Consider the following 16,754-nt stretch of genomic DNA (forward strand, 5'->3'; position numbering starts at 1 on the left):
CAGACATATGGAACAGAATTAAAGACCCAGCCAAGTAATTACACCTCATTTATATTTGACAAAGGTGACAACAATGTATACTGGAGAAAAGACAGCATCTTTACCAAATGGTGCTGGAGAAATTGGATAACCATATGCAGAAAGATAAAACTATGCCCACTCATCTCACCATACACAAAAATCAACCTCAAATGGATTAAAGACCTCAATATGAGATCTGAAACTCCTAAATTACTAGAAGAAAAATTAGGGGACACTCTCCACTATATAGGAGTATGGAAAAACTTCCTGATCAATACCCCAGTAGACAAGGAAATTTTTTTTAAATTTTTATTAACATTTTCCATGATTACAAAATATATCCCAATGGTAATTCCCTCACTCCCCACCCCCACACTTTCCCATTTGAAATTCCATGACAAGGAAATTTAATAATCACTCAACCAGTAGGATATGATGAAGCTAAAAATATTTTGTATCAACAAACATACCATAAGTACAATCAATGGGCTACCTACAGAATGGGAGAATACCTTTGCCAGCTATACCACTAATAGAGTCCCAATATGTAGTATTTACAGAGAACTAAAGAAACTAAGCAATAAAAAAACCCTCAAACAATCCATTGAAAAAATGTGGCAGAGAACAGTGCAGGGAATTCTTAAAGGAAGAAATACAAATGGCCAAAATGAAACTAAGAAAATTTTCAACATCCTTAAGCATAGAGAAATACAAATGAAAACAACTATGAGATTCCACCTTACTCCAGCTATGAAGGCAATCATTAAAACATCAAATAGCAACAATGTCGGTGGGAACAAGGGGAAAGACAAACCCTTATTCACTGCTGATGGGAGTGCAAACTTGTATATCCACTATGGAAATCAATATGGAGACTCCCCAAAAGCCTGAAAATAGAGATAACAACAGACCCAACTATTCCTCTACTGCACAGATATTTGCTCTTCACTGCAGAGATATTTGTTCATACATGTTTATAGTTGCTCAATTCATAATAGCTAAGAACTGGAATCAACCCAGATGGTCATAATTTGATAGTAGATAGTGAAGATGAGTTACATTTACAGAGTAGAATTCTACTCAGCAGTAAGGAGAAACAATATAATGAAATTTGTAGGAAAATGGACAGACCTGGAAGAGATATACTAAAAAAAACTCTCTCACACACAGAAAGACAAACTGAATGTGTCAGAAATAGGATACAACCCACATTGAGCTGTTGATCAGACAGACCTATTAAATCTCCAAAACAGAACAAGCTTCAGTCAAAGCCCTTGATTGCCTGCTTGAGGTAAAAGATAAGACCCTATTGGTGAAGACATCACATGCTGCTGATACAGAACATTGCAAGATCTGGATGAAGTCTGGAAGGAATACTGTTCTCAGATGGTTAGCCTGTATTGTGCTGCAAGGCACTACATTAGCTTTTGGAGGAAAATGGCCAAGAACATTGTATACTAGCAGGGAACACTGCTACCTGAAAGCAACTAACATGCAAGATGTACATACCTGTGTTATAGTGATTCCCAGCCTAGGAGGGCAACCAATGGCTCTTTTATTTAACAATGCTTATCCTATTTCACCTATGTTAAACTCATTTTAAGTTTGAGAATCTGTTTTTCTTTTTCTGAAGTCAACCAGAACCAAGAAGCTAAATCACCCATTCCAGATCAACTAGGGCCGAGGTTAAACCACAGAGGTATTGGCAAGATAAGCGAGAGTGCTGCTTCAGTGATGAGCATGACAGCCAGCACCAGGGTGATGGAGACAGACACTGAGGATACTCAAAGTGCCTCAAAGCAAAAATCTAGTATCTGCTGATAGCACAACACTAAAGTAGATTAAAGCACATGTATCACAGCTCAGGGAATTTACAGAAGAAGGGGTGCAAAGATTGCAAGAGCCACAGGGTGTGAGGGAATATCCAGAAGCATCCCCTCCCAGAATGACTGAATATTACTTTCACAACTCATAACCCACGACCCCATGGTGAATACCAGCAATCCCACTGAGAAGGGCCCTCAGTGGAATGGGGGTAGGGAGGAGGAAAATGATGGTACCAGCATATGATGTGTCCATACAAAGTTTCTACTTAATAAAAAAGAAAGAAAAACATATTTATAAAATTAATTAAGAAATTTCAGTGTCACATTTATGGTAAGGTAGTCTATTCATTGTGTGGGAGTCATGAAGTAGGAGTGAAAAGAACAATCTGGGACAGGAACACAAGGCTTTTATTAGTCCTTTCTAACCAGAGCTGGAATATAATGGTGTTGGGATAATTTGAGTTCTTTGAGTCTCAATGTTTCCTTTTAATTTTTCAAGTAAGGGTAGGAGTCTGGAACTCAGAAAAGGGAAGATTACTAGTTGGAAAAACAACAACAACAAAACAAAAACTAGTTGGCATAATACTGCCCATCTAAGCAAGGCTGCTGACCAATTTTATCTTTAGCTGCCAAAGTGTAAAATAAAAATATGAAAAAAAAAAAAGCTAGGCATAGTGGTGCATGCCTTCAATGCCAGCATTCAGGAAGCAGAGGTGGGAGGATCATTATGAGTTCAAGGCCACCCTGAGAACACAGAGTGAATTTCAGGTCAACTTGGGCTAGAATGAGACCCTAACTTGAAAAACTAAAAGAAAGAAAAAAGAAAAATATGTTTGGTAAATTATTTCCTTTTTTCTTTAGTTCTTGAGAAATCTTTCCCTGAGACAGGAGATGGAGTTTCTGTTGTAATGAGTTAGCAGAAAGTATGACATCAGTAGTATCTTGGAATAAAATTGTACTAGAATGATTATAAGCATCCAGAAATAATTATTTTTCTTGTACTTATCCTTTCAAAGTGTTTTTTTTTTCTTTTCTTTTCTTTTTTTTTTTTTTGCCATGTATGGTGGGCCATGCTTTTAATCTCAGTGCCCTAAGGACTGAGTTAGAAGGATTGTTACAATTTCAAGGCCAGCCTAGGCTACAGAGTGGGTTTCATCTTAGCCTGGGTTAGAGCAAGACTCTGTCACAAAACAAAAGAAAAACAAAACCCAAATGATCTTTACTATTTTTAAAGCTCTCTATCTAACAGTATTTCTTATTTCAGGTAGAGAAAGTCATTGTCTTTTCCCTGAAATTTTGATAGATAATATTGCATTAGCTCTAGATACTTTCAATGTATATGCTTGACCTTGTGGTTAGGATCCTGATTTGTTGAGCAATGAGGTCTAAGAAAGCACTTTCATTATTATTATTATTATTATTATTATTATTTACAAAGGCTGGAGGGATTGCTTAGTGGATAAGGTGTTTGCCTGCAAAGCCAAAAAACCCAGGTTAGATGCCCCAGCACCTACTTAAGCCAGATGCACAAGGTGGCACATGAATCTGCTGGTAGCCCTGCATGCCCATTCTATATATGCCTCTTTCTCTCTCCTTCTCTCTCTCTCTTTCTCTCAAATAAATAAAACTTTAAAGAAATTAAAAAGAAGGAAAATGAAAGTAGTTAAAAATTGTTGGTAGTTGGGAAAATTAGTAAGGAAATCCATGCTCTTATATAAGCTATCAAAATGGCAGGGGATGAATAAGCTCACAAACAAGACGAAGGTTTGAAAGACATTAGGCAGATTGGAGACAGAGTAATCGCCATTTATCATTAGTTCTTTGTGTCTTCCTCTCTTGCCTGACAAGATACTCTCCTTGTGGTCATGACACATCACAGCTTGTCTAGAATACTTGCTTCAAGAAAAATGACCACTGTTTTCCATTGTTTGAGAATGTCCTAATTTTGCTCTTACTAGATTGTCTCAGGTGTTCATTGTTAAACTAGTTTCTATATCCACAACAATGGCATAGATGTGCTTCCAGAAAAGTAGGAAGGGACCATATTGACACAATTGTATAGTCAAAAGTATAATAGGAAAAGAGGCTGCCTGTACCTTGGGTCTGAGAATAAATTAAATCCCATGCTTATTAGTTACTTTCACATTACTGTGATAATAACACATAGAAATAAATTAATAGAAGAAATATTGATATTGTCTCACAATTTGAGAGGATTTTGATCAGAAATAGAAAGAAAGGCATTGTGGTGGGAATGTATGGTAAAGTTGATCCACATCATGATGGGTCAGGAAACACACAGTCAGGCAGGAAACAGGGGTGGTTACAAAATTCTAAGACCCACTCTTAGTGACTTAGTTCTTCCATCTAAGCCCAAGCTCTCAAAAGTTCCATAGCAACCTTCCCCAACAGCACCACCATCTGGGGAATAAGAATTGAAAACAAATATATGGGAGGAATTTTGGATTCAAGCCATACCATCACCTAAATTTCCCAGCTATTGCACAAAGAGGTGGAGGATAGAGATGACCGAATGATTATTGGAGAGGTAACTCTGGAAGCCACTGTTGGATTCTGCCATGTGGGTAAACATTATCAAAATAGTAATACAAACTATATGTCTTACACTTGTAGAAAGAACTTAAAGATAGCATAATCTTCACACGGTGAATATGTGAAAACAAGCCCAAAGCATCTTAATTCCCTTTCCAAAAATATATTAGATCAGGAGTAGACCAAAAACCACTGAGACTAACCCACTTAGCTTTCTAATAGATGTTATTCATTGATTCAGTCAAAATGTGATGAACATTGCTCTCTCTAGGACCACTTACTGGGAAGTGTCTATTTTAACAGGTCACTGTAAATGCAACTGTATGAATGAAGATTTTATTTTATTTTATTTGAGAGAGAGATAGAAAGAGAGAGAATGGAAGAGAGAATAGAAGAAAGTTTTTATCAAAAATTCTAGCTTCATGTTATGCACTAGCATGCCATATTGTACTTCTCTTTATTATATCTTACTTCTTATGATATTCTTTTTGTCTCAATCTCTCTTACTATAGTGAATTCCTTGAGCAAAATGGTCATGCCCACTTCATTTCTGTATTCTTCAAAATGTTTCCCAAAGTCAAATATATTAACATTTGACTATATTGATCAATGGATAAATTAATAATTTTTGGCAATGTTTTGGCTCATGAAATAGCAATTTGAGAATTTTTCATTATAGAAAAATCTGTCCCCTTCATGATTCATCAGAAACACATTAATGGGCCTGAATATATGAGATAACTTTGGGCCTAGTTTGTTTTGATTGATCCAAATGAAGTGAATGACATGTATCATCTTCCATTTTGCACAGCATGTCCTCCTGATATTTCCACATATGTATAAAGCAGGTTGATAAATATCTCTGTTCAACCCTATCAAGATGTAAATTGTTTTAGTCCAGAACAGTCAGTTAGGAATTTTCTGAAATAAAATTATTCTATATGTATGTCCCTAATGCTCTCAGAGGTATTTGAGATTTACAGGCACCTGTGAGGTAGATGTTGAAGAAATCTAAATTAAACTTTTAAGTTACAAATAAGATGATAAATTATTCATGTGATCTTTAAGCAGAAGATAGTCTCCTTTTTCCTTTCTTTATGTAATTTCCATTTACTTACCCATCCATAAGGTCAATCTGGCTTTTGCCATGTCATGATGTATCTCACAATATCCCTTGAAATTACACAGACTGAGGAGAGAAGAGACTTCCCTAAAGGGTGTGTTCTTCATTGAAGATCCAAGAACCTCCATGGAAAAATATAAAAGAGGTGGTGTAGTAATAATGAGAGAAACTGAATTTTATGTGCAATGTAAGTATGGCTTTTCATATAGGCTATATTGAAACTTCTGGGGAATTGAATTGGCCTAAAGAAAGCTTTGGGACATGGGGATGGGCTTTTCTACCTGTCACCATCATATTATGATTGATTTTTAGAGATTAAATCTTAAACTGCAACTGATATAGTTGCAGCTTTTTTTGCTTTTAATACTTTCTTCCACAGTAATTTTTACTGTGCATTTAGACTTTGTATTTAAATATGAAATGAAAATAAGATACTTCATGAACAGAGTATAGTCTGTAGGGTAAATGTTAAATATTATATTCTGTACTGTAGTCAGCTCTTCATTGCTGGATGGATATACAACCAGACAATTTATAGGAGGAAGGGGTTTATTTCAGCTTACCCTCTATTCTGTTCCATTGATCTAAATGTCTGCTTTTGTGCCAGGAGCACACTGTTATTGTTACTATGGCTCTGTAGTATAGGTTAAAATCAGGTATGGTGATACCACCAGCCTTATTTTTGAGCTCAGAATTATTTTAGATATTCGAGGTATTTTGTGATTCCAAATGAATTTTTGGATTGTTTTTTCTATTTCCATGAAGAATCTGGAACTTTGATGGGGATTGCATTAAATGAGTAGATTGCTTTTGGTAAGATTGCCATTTTCACAATATTAATTCTTCCAATCCAGGAACAAGGGATGTTTTTCCACTTCCTAGTGTCTTCTGCAACTTCTTGCTTGAGTGTTTTAAAGTTCTCATTGTAGAGATTATTTACTTCCTTGGTTAGGTTTATGCCAAGGTACTTTATTTATTTATTTATTTTTTGATGCAATTGTGAATGGGTGTGATTCTCTGATTTCATCCTCTGTGTGTTTGTTGTTAGAATATGAAGGCTACTGACTTCTGTGTATTTATTTTGTATCCTGCTAAGTGGCTGTATGTAGGTTTTTATCAGTTCTAACAGTTTGCTAGTAGAGTCTTTAGGGTCATTTATATATAGAATCATGTAATCTGTAAATAATGATAACTTGATCTATTCCTTTCCAATTTGTATCACTTTTATGTGTGTCTCTTGCCTTATTGCTATGGCTAAGACTTCCAAAACTATATTAAATAAAAGTGGGGACAGTGGACACTCTAGTCTTGTTACTGACTTTAATGAAAAGGCTTCCCATTTTTTCCCATTCAGTACTATGTTGGCTGTAGGCTTGTCATAAATAGCCTTTATTATATTGAGCTATGTTCCTTCTATTCCCAGTCTCTGTAGGACTTTTATCATGAAGGGATGTTGGATTTTGTCAAATGCTTTCTCAGCATCTAATGAGATGATAATGTATTTTTGTCCTTCAATCCATTTATATGATGTATTACGTTTGTAGATTTGTGTATATTGAACCATCCCTGCATCTCTGGCATAAAGCCTACTTGGTCAGGGTGAATGATCTTTCTGATGTATTCTTATATTCTGTTTGCCAATATTTTGTTGAGAATTTTTGCATCTATGTTCACAAGGGAGATTGTTCTGTAATTTTCTTTTTTGTTCTATTTTTCTCTGGTTTTGGTATCAGGTTGATACTGGCTTCATAGAATTAGTTTGGTAGAATTCCTTCTTTTTCTATTTCCTGGAAAAGCTTAAGAAGCAATGGTGTTAACTCTTCCTTGAAGGTTTGGTAAAATTCAGCAGTGAATCCATCTGCACCTGGGCTTTTATTAGTTGGGAGATTTTGATAATTGTTCAGATCTCCATGCTTATTATATGTCTATTTAAGTGATTAATCTCATCTTGATTTAATTTATATAGGTCATATAAATCAAGAAAATCATCCATTTCTTTCAGATTTCATACTTTGTGGAGTATATGCTTTTATAGTTTCTCCCTATGATTTTTTGAATTTCTCTGGAATCTGTTGGAATGTTATGTTTTGCATCTCTAATTTTATTAATTTGTGTCTCTTCTCTCTTTCTTTTGGTCAGATTTGCTAAGGGTTTATCAATCTTGTTTATCCTTTCAAAGAACCAACTCTTTGTTTCATTAATTCTTTGGATTGTTTATTTTGTTTCTATTTCATTAATTTCTGCCCTAATCTTTATTATTTCTTCCCATCTACTGATTTTTTGTTTGCCTTATTCTTCTTTTTCCAAGGCTTTAAGGTAAAGCATTAGGTCGTTTACTTGTGACCTTTCTAATTTCTTAATAAAGGCACTTAAAGCTATAAATTTACCTCTTAGAACAGCCTCCATTGCGTCCCAGAGATTTTGGTATGATTTGCTCTCATTACCGTTTGACTCTATAATTTTTTTGATTTCCTTCTTGATTTCTTCATTGACCCATTCATTGTTTAGTAGTGTATTGTTTAGTTTCCATGACTTTGTGTATGCTTTATAGCCTTTCTTGCTGTTGATTTGTAGTTTGATTCCATTGTGGTCAGGTAGAATGCAAGGAATTATTTCAATTTTCCTGAATTTCTTAAGATTTGCTTTGTGTCCTAATGTATGGTCTATGTTAGAGAATGTTCCACGTGCTGCTGAAAAGAATGCATATTCTGCAGCCTTTGGATGAAATGTCCTGTATATATCTGTTAGGTCCATTCCTCCTATGACCTCATTTAGTCCAGATGCCTCTCTTTGTATTTTTTGGGGGGATGACCTGTCAATAGTGAAAGTGGAGTGTTGAAGTCACCCACTATCACCGTGTTTGGTGTTATCTGTGACCCTAGTTCTACTAGTGATTGTTTGATGAATTTGGGAGCCCCCATGTTATGTGCATATATGTTTAGGATTGTAATGTCCTCCTGTTGGAGTGTGCCCTTAATCAATATAAAGTAACCTTCCTTAACTTTCTTGACTAACATTGGACTGAAGTCTACCTTGTCAGATATTAGGATACCAACCCCTGCTTGTTTTCTAGGCCCATTTGCTTGAAACACTGTCTTCCCACCTTTCACCCTAAGATAATGTCTATCCTTTGTAGAAATGTGAGTTTCTTGGAGACAACAAATTGTAGGTCCTCCTTTTAACCCAGTCTGCAAACCTATATCTTTAGGTTGGGGCATTGAGGCAGGTGATCTTAAGAGATATTATTGAAAGATGTGTATTTATGTTTGCCTTTTTTTTTTTTGTGGTTCCAGTTATACATTTGCTCTCTTGTGTTAATTAGTATTTGAGTATTGGTTGTTTTTTCTAGGTTCCTTATATGTGTGCTTTTCCTTCTCTTTGTTTGGATTCTTTTCAATATTTTCTGTAGAGCTGGTTTTGTCTTCAAATACTCCTTTAACCTGCTTTTGTCATGGAATGTCCTTATTTCTCCTTCTATTTGAATGGATAGCTTTGCAGGGTAAAGTAACCTTGGTTGACAGTTGTTATCTTTCAGAATTTGGAATACATCACTTCAAGCCCTTCTGGCTTTTAAAGTTTGTGTTGAATAATCTGCAATAATCCTGATGCGCTTGCCTATGTAGGTAACTTGATTTTTCTCTCTGACTGCTTTCAATATTTTTTCTTTTGATTGTGTGTTTGGTAGTTTGATTATAATATGGCGAGGAAAGGTTTTTTCCAGGTTTTGTCTGGCTGGTGTTTTGTTGAGGATTCCTACTATACCTTTGGAGTGAGATTCTTCTCTTTTTAGTATGCCCTGAATTCTTATGTTTGATCTTTTCATAGTGTCTAGAATATCTTGAAATTCTCATTCACACTTTTCTATTAGTTTGTCTTTCTCTTTATTGGACTGTATTAGATCTGCCACCTGGTCTTCTAGCTTAAATATTCTGTCCTCTCCTTCATCCATTCTACTGGTGAGATTTTCTACAGAATTTTTTATTTCATTAACTGTGTTCTTCATTGCTAGTAATTATGACTGTTTTTTCTTTATCGTTTCTATTTCCTTATTTATTTCTTGTATTGCCTTCTTTATTTCATTAAATTGGTGTTCTGCATCTTCTTTGATTCCTTTGATTTCCTCTTTGATTCCTTTGATTTTTTTCTTTAACTTCTTTGAACATATTTACAATCATTTTTTTGAAATCTTTCTCAGGCATTTCCTCCAACTCCTTCTCACTGGAGGTCATCTCTGATGCATTAATACTTTTTGGTGGATTTATATTGTCTTGATTTTTGGTGTTTCTTGTGTTATAATATATATATATACATTTTTGGATCTTGGATTAAGTTAATGCTTGGATTTTGTAGTTTGTCAGGTATTCTTAGCTGTATCAATTGATCTGATGTTATATATCTTCAATTTAGGAGATTAAGATGCTAGGCGTAGCTCTTAATACTCTCAGAGTATTTAGAAAGGTGTTCCTAAGTGTTGAGTTTGCCTGGTATGGGAGTATTCAACTGGCTGAGTGGAACAAAATACAGGTAGATTCTGAAATTGAATTAAACACTGTACACATTCAATCAACAACAGCACCGGGTATTTATGCAAGAATTAGTGTTATAAAAACCAGATCTTCTATCAACAAAGAGGTTAAGATTTCTGGTCTGTTGAGGGTTCCAAGTCAGCTTGTGACCAAGTGAGACCCTTCCCTGGTACAATCCCAGTTACTTTTTTGAATGATTTTGGTCTCAGTCAAGTAGGCTGGCTGGGTCGCTGGACCACTGTTCTGTTTTCTGGAGCTGGGCACTGGCTTTTCCTGTGAGGCAAGCCAAGCCTAGCAACTGTGGCCCTGTAGATGGGCACCTCCACTGCTGGAACTACTGTTGCTGCTGCTGAAGCTGCTGCTGCTACTGCTGAAGCTGCCGTTGCTGGTTCCGCTGCTGCTGAAGCCACCACTGATGGCCGACCGCTGCTGCTGCTGAAGCCACTGCTGTTGGGTCCACCACTGCCTTTGCTATAGCCACCAATGCTGGAGCTTCTTCTTCTGCTGCTGGAACCTCTGTTGCCAGTGCCAGACCTGCGGCTTCCGGGCCCCTGCTGCCGGAGCGGCTTCTGCTTGCCTGTGCGTGCTGTGGATGCTCTGGGACCTTCCTATTTCTCTGCTGCCATTTTAATTTCTCATACACCACAGTTTTTAGTAAAAGTGTCTATTTTGCTGGGTTTTCTTTGGCTTTTTCTCCCCTAGTCTGCTTTGGCATGATTCCTATGCCACCATCTTAACCGAAAGTCCAAGCTTTTATTTTAACTTCACATTAGATCCTATAAGGTTATCCATTTACATAATAACTTCAAACTACCACATTCTGCCTCTTGTTATATTGTTTTCATTTTCCTTTGTCACTTAATCTTTCTAGAAAATACATAAGCTGACTTAACATATGTTCAACCAGTGTTGAAGTGAGCATAACAATAAGATGAGGAGAAAAAAAGTCTTAAAAGTAGTGCTTATAGTGGAAAACATCATAACAATGTCTGGATTCAAGTTGCCTTCATAATCCTGTTTTCAGTTCTTTGGACATTCATAACCCTCTAGACTTTTGAATTTAGCTTTTCTACACTTCATCAAACTGATAAGGTTTGTCTGTTGCAAAGCTATAAAAATAATCCTTTCAGTTATTTTTGAATTATGAAGGAACATATGTACTAATAACTAAATTGAATAAAACCATTATTTCAAATCTAGTATATGGCTAAGTCTTCAAAGATATAGCTGTTTAATGGAAAGAATATAATGAATGGAGCAAAATTTAAAAATAAATAAAAATAAACCAAAATATATAATTCATCTTGTTTAAATATCATGTGGAGCATAACTATCCAACACAGTCATATGCTAATCATGTATTCATAGTTTGAAATGTGTGAATATTTTTAAGCAAAGTAAAATTTTAAAACAATTACTAAAATTTACTCATTTAAGATTGAACACTTTTCTGGGTAGGTGAATTTGTTAAAAATATTCAATTCTTCATGAATTTATTTCTTCTCACAATGGATACCTAATGATTATAATCTATTAACTTTGTTTATATCATGTGGTTACTGATAATTCTTAATTAATCTACTGTTATGGAATTATAGATATTATAGAAAGGAATTAGAGTTCTATTTTGGTAGATATTACAAAAATTATTAGCTTATACATTCAATAGTCTGGCTATTTTATTCATTTTGTTTTCTCCTATATTCATGGTATTATTTTTGTCTCAACTTAAAAATATATTATTTGCAAGCTGATAGAGAAAGAGAATGGACATGTCAGGCCCTCTTGTCACTGAAAAACAACTTCAGTCCTATGTCCCACTTTGTGTGACTGGCTTTATGTAGGTACTTGAGGATATAACCCATATTGTTAGGCCTTGTAAGCAAGTACCTTTAACTGCTGAGTTACCTCTCCAGCTTTTGTCTCACTTTTTTTTTTTTTTTTTTTTTTTTTTTTTTTTCAAGGTAGGGTCTCACTATAGTCCATGCTGGAATTAACTATGTAGTCTCAGGGTGGCCTCAAACTGTCGGGATTCCTACCTTTGCCTCCCAATTGCTGGGATTAAAGGCATGCGCCACCATGCCTGGCTGTCTCACTTTTTTTTTCTTTCTTTTTTTTTTTTTTCGAGGTAGGGTCTCACTCTAGCCCAGGCTGACCTGGAATTCACTATGGAGTCTCAGGGTGGCCTTGAACTCATGGTGATCCTCCTACCTCTGCCTCCGGAGTACTGGGATTAAAGGCATGCACCACCAGGCCCGGCTCTGTCTCACTTTTAAATGAACAATTGTTATGGTTTTTAACATGATTGTTTTAGTGGGCAATTGTTCTCTTTAAACAACTCTTTTTTTTTTAAATTATTTGGGCTGGAGAGATGGCTTAGTGGTTAAGCACTTGCCTGTGATGCCTAAGGACCCCGGTTCGAGGCTCAGTTCCCCAGGTCCCACGTTAGCCAGATGCACAAGGGGCCGCATGCGTCTGGAGTTCATTTGCAGAGGCTGGAAGCCCTGGTGTGCCCATTCTCTCTCTCTCCCTCTATCTGTCTTTCTCTCTGTCTGTCGTTCTCAAATAAATAAATAAATAATTTTAAACAACTCTTTATAATTTCCCCTGATGTATTTAATAGAATGGTTTCTGATTATATCGTCTTCCCAAGACACTGTTTTACAAACTATCTTGTCAATATTTCTGTTCCTCATGATTGCTGAGAGGATCTGCATGTGGGGCCTATGTAGTCTGGGAGCCCTTGAGAGTGTGGGCCAAGGTTGTAGACTGAATGCTCTGGGCTACTGAGGGGTCTTTGTAGCTGGGACCCCACAACCCCTTCCCTGACCTTACAACCCTTACTACTGCTTGCATCTGCCTAAGAGTGCCCCTTGATACATCTCTCCTGTCCCAGATAGGGAGCACAAGAATCTCCCATAGGGTGGACCAGTTCCTTCTCTATGACCTGCTCAGCTGGGCATAGTAGGGGAGCCAGGACAAATGCTAAGGCCTCACAGGCAAGGCATAGCTGTGATCCTGGGCTGAAGAGGTTGCAGATGTCCAACCACAGCTCTCCTGTCAGCCACTAGCCCCGAGGTGCAGCCACAAGTGCAACTTCCACAACTGCATATATATGGATACAATGCCATAGCACTCCAATTTGGGTCAAACCCTGAATATAATACTCACTGAAGATCTTCCAAGGGCAAATACTTGTTTCCTATTTAATAAAAAAGACATTTACTTTTTTGTTTGGATGGGTAGATCCCAATGCAAAAACAAACAAACAAACAAACAAAAAACAAAAAACAAACAAACAAAAAAGTGAGACAACAAACAGAGATTTCCATCAAGGCTGCCTACAAAGGTAGTCTCCAGTGAAAAGAAAGAGGAGATAACAGACATTGAATTGCAAAATGAAAACAAAATAAGCTTATTTACCCAAGCAAATTGCTGAATTAGAAGCAAATCATCAAGAAACTAATGATCAAATAAATGAAATAGAGCAGCTGGAGAGATTGATTAGTGGTTAAGGCACTTGTCTGTGAAGGCTAAAGACCCATGTTTGAATCTCCAGATCCCACATAAGCCAGACACACAAAGTTGAGGCAAGCTCAAGGTCATACATGCCCACTCATTGGCATAAGCTTCTGGAGTTCAACTGCAGTGGCTGAGACCCTAGTGCACCAATTCTTTTTTTCTCTCTGTCTCTGTCTCTCATCAAAATAAATAAAATAAAATATCAAATGACAATAAATGATGGTGAGGTTGTGGTGAAAGAGGAACCCTCATTAACTATTGGTGGGAGTGAAAATTAGTACAGCCACTATGGAAATCAATATAGAAACTCCTGAAAAGATGAAAATAGACCTACCAACAGAACCAATTATTCCTCTACTGAACATTTACCCTAAAAACTCTACACTTCACTGCCAAGATATTTGTTCAACCATGTTTCTGGCTGCTCAATTCATAAAAGCTAAGTACTGAAATCAATCCAATACCCATCACTGGTCAAATGGATAATGAAGATGTGGTACATTTACACAAAGGAGTTATACTCAGCAGTACAAAAAAATAATATAATTAAGTTTGTAGGGACATGGACTGACTTGAAACAGATCATACTCAGTGAACTCACATAAACACAGAAAGGCACACATATGTTCTTACTTATCTGTGGTTCCTAACCTAGAATAGCTTAAGTTGCTAGCATCCCTGATAGTCAACTTGTGGTCGTTTGATACAGGTGTCTCCCATTATCTTAGGTGTTCTGAATACTTGGTTCCCAGCTGATGAAGATTTGGGAACTAATGCATCCTGGAGGTGATGTATTGTTGGGGGCAGGCTTATGGGTGTTATAGCCAGTTTTACCATGCCAGTGTTGGGCACACTCTCCTGTTGATACCTAATGTTATCCAGGGGGTGATACCCACCCTCTGCTCACACCATCATTTTCCCTGATGTCATGGAGCTTCCCCTATGTCCTGTAAGCCAAAATAAACTTCTTTTTTTTTCCCCCCACAAGCTGCTCTTGGTTGGGTGATTTCTACCAGCAATGTGAACCTGACTGCAATAGTAAAGTGGTACTGAGGAGTGGGGTTGCTGCTAGATGTCAGACTATGTGGCTTTGGACTCTTAGAGTTTATTTTCAAGAGGAATATGGAAGGATTTGAAGCCTTGGCCTAAGAGATGTCTTTTAGTACTGTAAGTACAGCTTGATGGGCTATTCTGGTCAGAGTTGAAAGCTCTGAATGCAGTAAGAACTTTGGACTGTGAGGTTTGACTTAGGAGGGTGAGAAAGAGCTTTTCTTGGACTTGGCTAGCAGTTTGTGTGAGGCTTGCCGTTATGCCCGTGTCCTGAGAAGTTGTACAGGTTTGCTTTGCATATAAATGAACTGGTATGAGCAGAGAGATGTAGCATGGAAAGAAAAATCTTTGGGTGAACTTCTGCCTGCTCATCTGCAATTGAAAGATTACAACCTTTGAGATTGGGCCAGCTGACCTACACTGTGGCAACAGAAGAATGTAGACTCTTTTGAAGGGGCCTGAGTGCTCAAGGAGTGTCCTGTTCTTCAAAGATTGCTTTATTCCCCCTGGATTAACAATTTGGCACCCTACCTGGTATTGTAGAGTACAACATGCAGGAAAGAGTGCTGGAAATCACTACATGAGCTACTGGGGGAACGTAGCCACAATATTGTGAGCAAGCAGGGGATACAGATACTCAAAAGCAATTATCCTGACAAGTCATAAACACCAGCACAACGGTCACACACAGCCTTGGTGGGTAACCAATGGCTTTCTGATTACCTAAGAGATCTGCTCATGGAATGGAACCCATAGCTCAAATTGTGAACCAGGTCAGAATGCTATGGAGACCAAGATTATGGTCTCCAATGGCAATCTACCACTAATATTTTGCCAAAAGAGAGGCTACATCTATCAAAACCTTTCTAAATTAGCAATGCTTATCTCATTTAACTATGCTGACTTCATTCTCCATTGGATTATCTATTCTTTTTCAGAAAGCAGTGAGACTTGAGGAGATAAACCAACCCTTGCACTTCAGCCAAGGCCCAGGTGAAACCACAGGGGACTTGGTAAGATGAACAGGAGTGCTGCTTCCATGGTTATTATTATGATTATGATTATGATTATGATTATGATTATGATTATGATTATGATTATTTATTAGAGTATAATGTTTGAAACAGAATCTTACTGTAGCCCAGGGTAACCTGGAATTCACTGAGTTGTTCCAAGTGGCCCTGAATTCATATTCTCCTACCTCTGTTAACTGAGTGCTGATATTGATTAAAGGTGTACACTACTATGCCCAGCTCACATTTTTTAAATCAAACCAACAATCATGGTTCCATTCTTTAGAGAATGACTTATGTAGGGGTGGATTTGTAAATTACAAATTCAATTCTTGCCAATGAAAGTTGAGGAAAAATCTATGGAGAACAGGAGCAAAGACTTCTCAGATAATACCAAAATGACCCTGAAGTTCCAGGTGAAGGTTTTGCCAAACATACAAAATAGATACTAAAATGAGAAGTCCCTTTATGCCTGTCTAATTGCTGGATAGGATTTATGAATTGGCTCAGACATCTTGCTTTTAGCACAAAGCTGAGTTCAGTAAATGACCAAAAACAAAGATAAGACAATGACAGACAAGTGAAGGATGCTTTGGTAAAACAATGCCAAGAGGTTACCCCACATCTGTATGGATTGTTTGTTCACTAATAAATAAATTCCTACATGTTTCAACTAATTTGAATTAAGTTTTTGATAACTTCCAGCTAATTTTTTTAAAAAAATATTTATTTATTTATTTATTTGAGGAGGGAGAGGGAGGGAAAGAGAGAGAGAATAGGTGTTACAAGGCCTCCAGCCACTGAACAGGAACTCCAGAGGTATGTACTACCTTGTGCATCTGGCTTACATGGGTCCTGGGAAATTGAACCGAGGTCCTTTGGCTTTGCAGGCAAATGAATAAAACACTAAGCCATCTCTCCAGCCCTCAGCTCATATTTTTCTATCTAAAGGTGTTTTAAAAATATTGGTTTTAAAATCAAATCACCAGGTTTGTCATAGACTTTCTTTTTAGTAAGTTTTATTCTTATATAAACATTGTAGTTCTTATTACTTTAAATTGATTAAATAAAGCCAAGTAAAGATTTTAAGTTTAGGTTGACACACCTCCAGTGTTTCCAC

Source organism: Jaculus jaculus, chromosome 1 (assembly GCF_020740685.1).
Source record: "Jaculus jaculus isolate mJacJac1 chromosome 1, mJacJac1.mat.Y.cur, whole genome shotgun sequence".
Lineage (NCBI taxonomy): Eukaryota > Metazoa > Chordata > Mammalia > Rodentia > Dipodidae > Jaculus > Jaculus jaculus.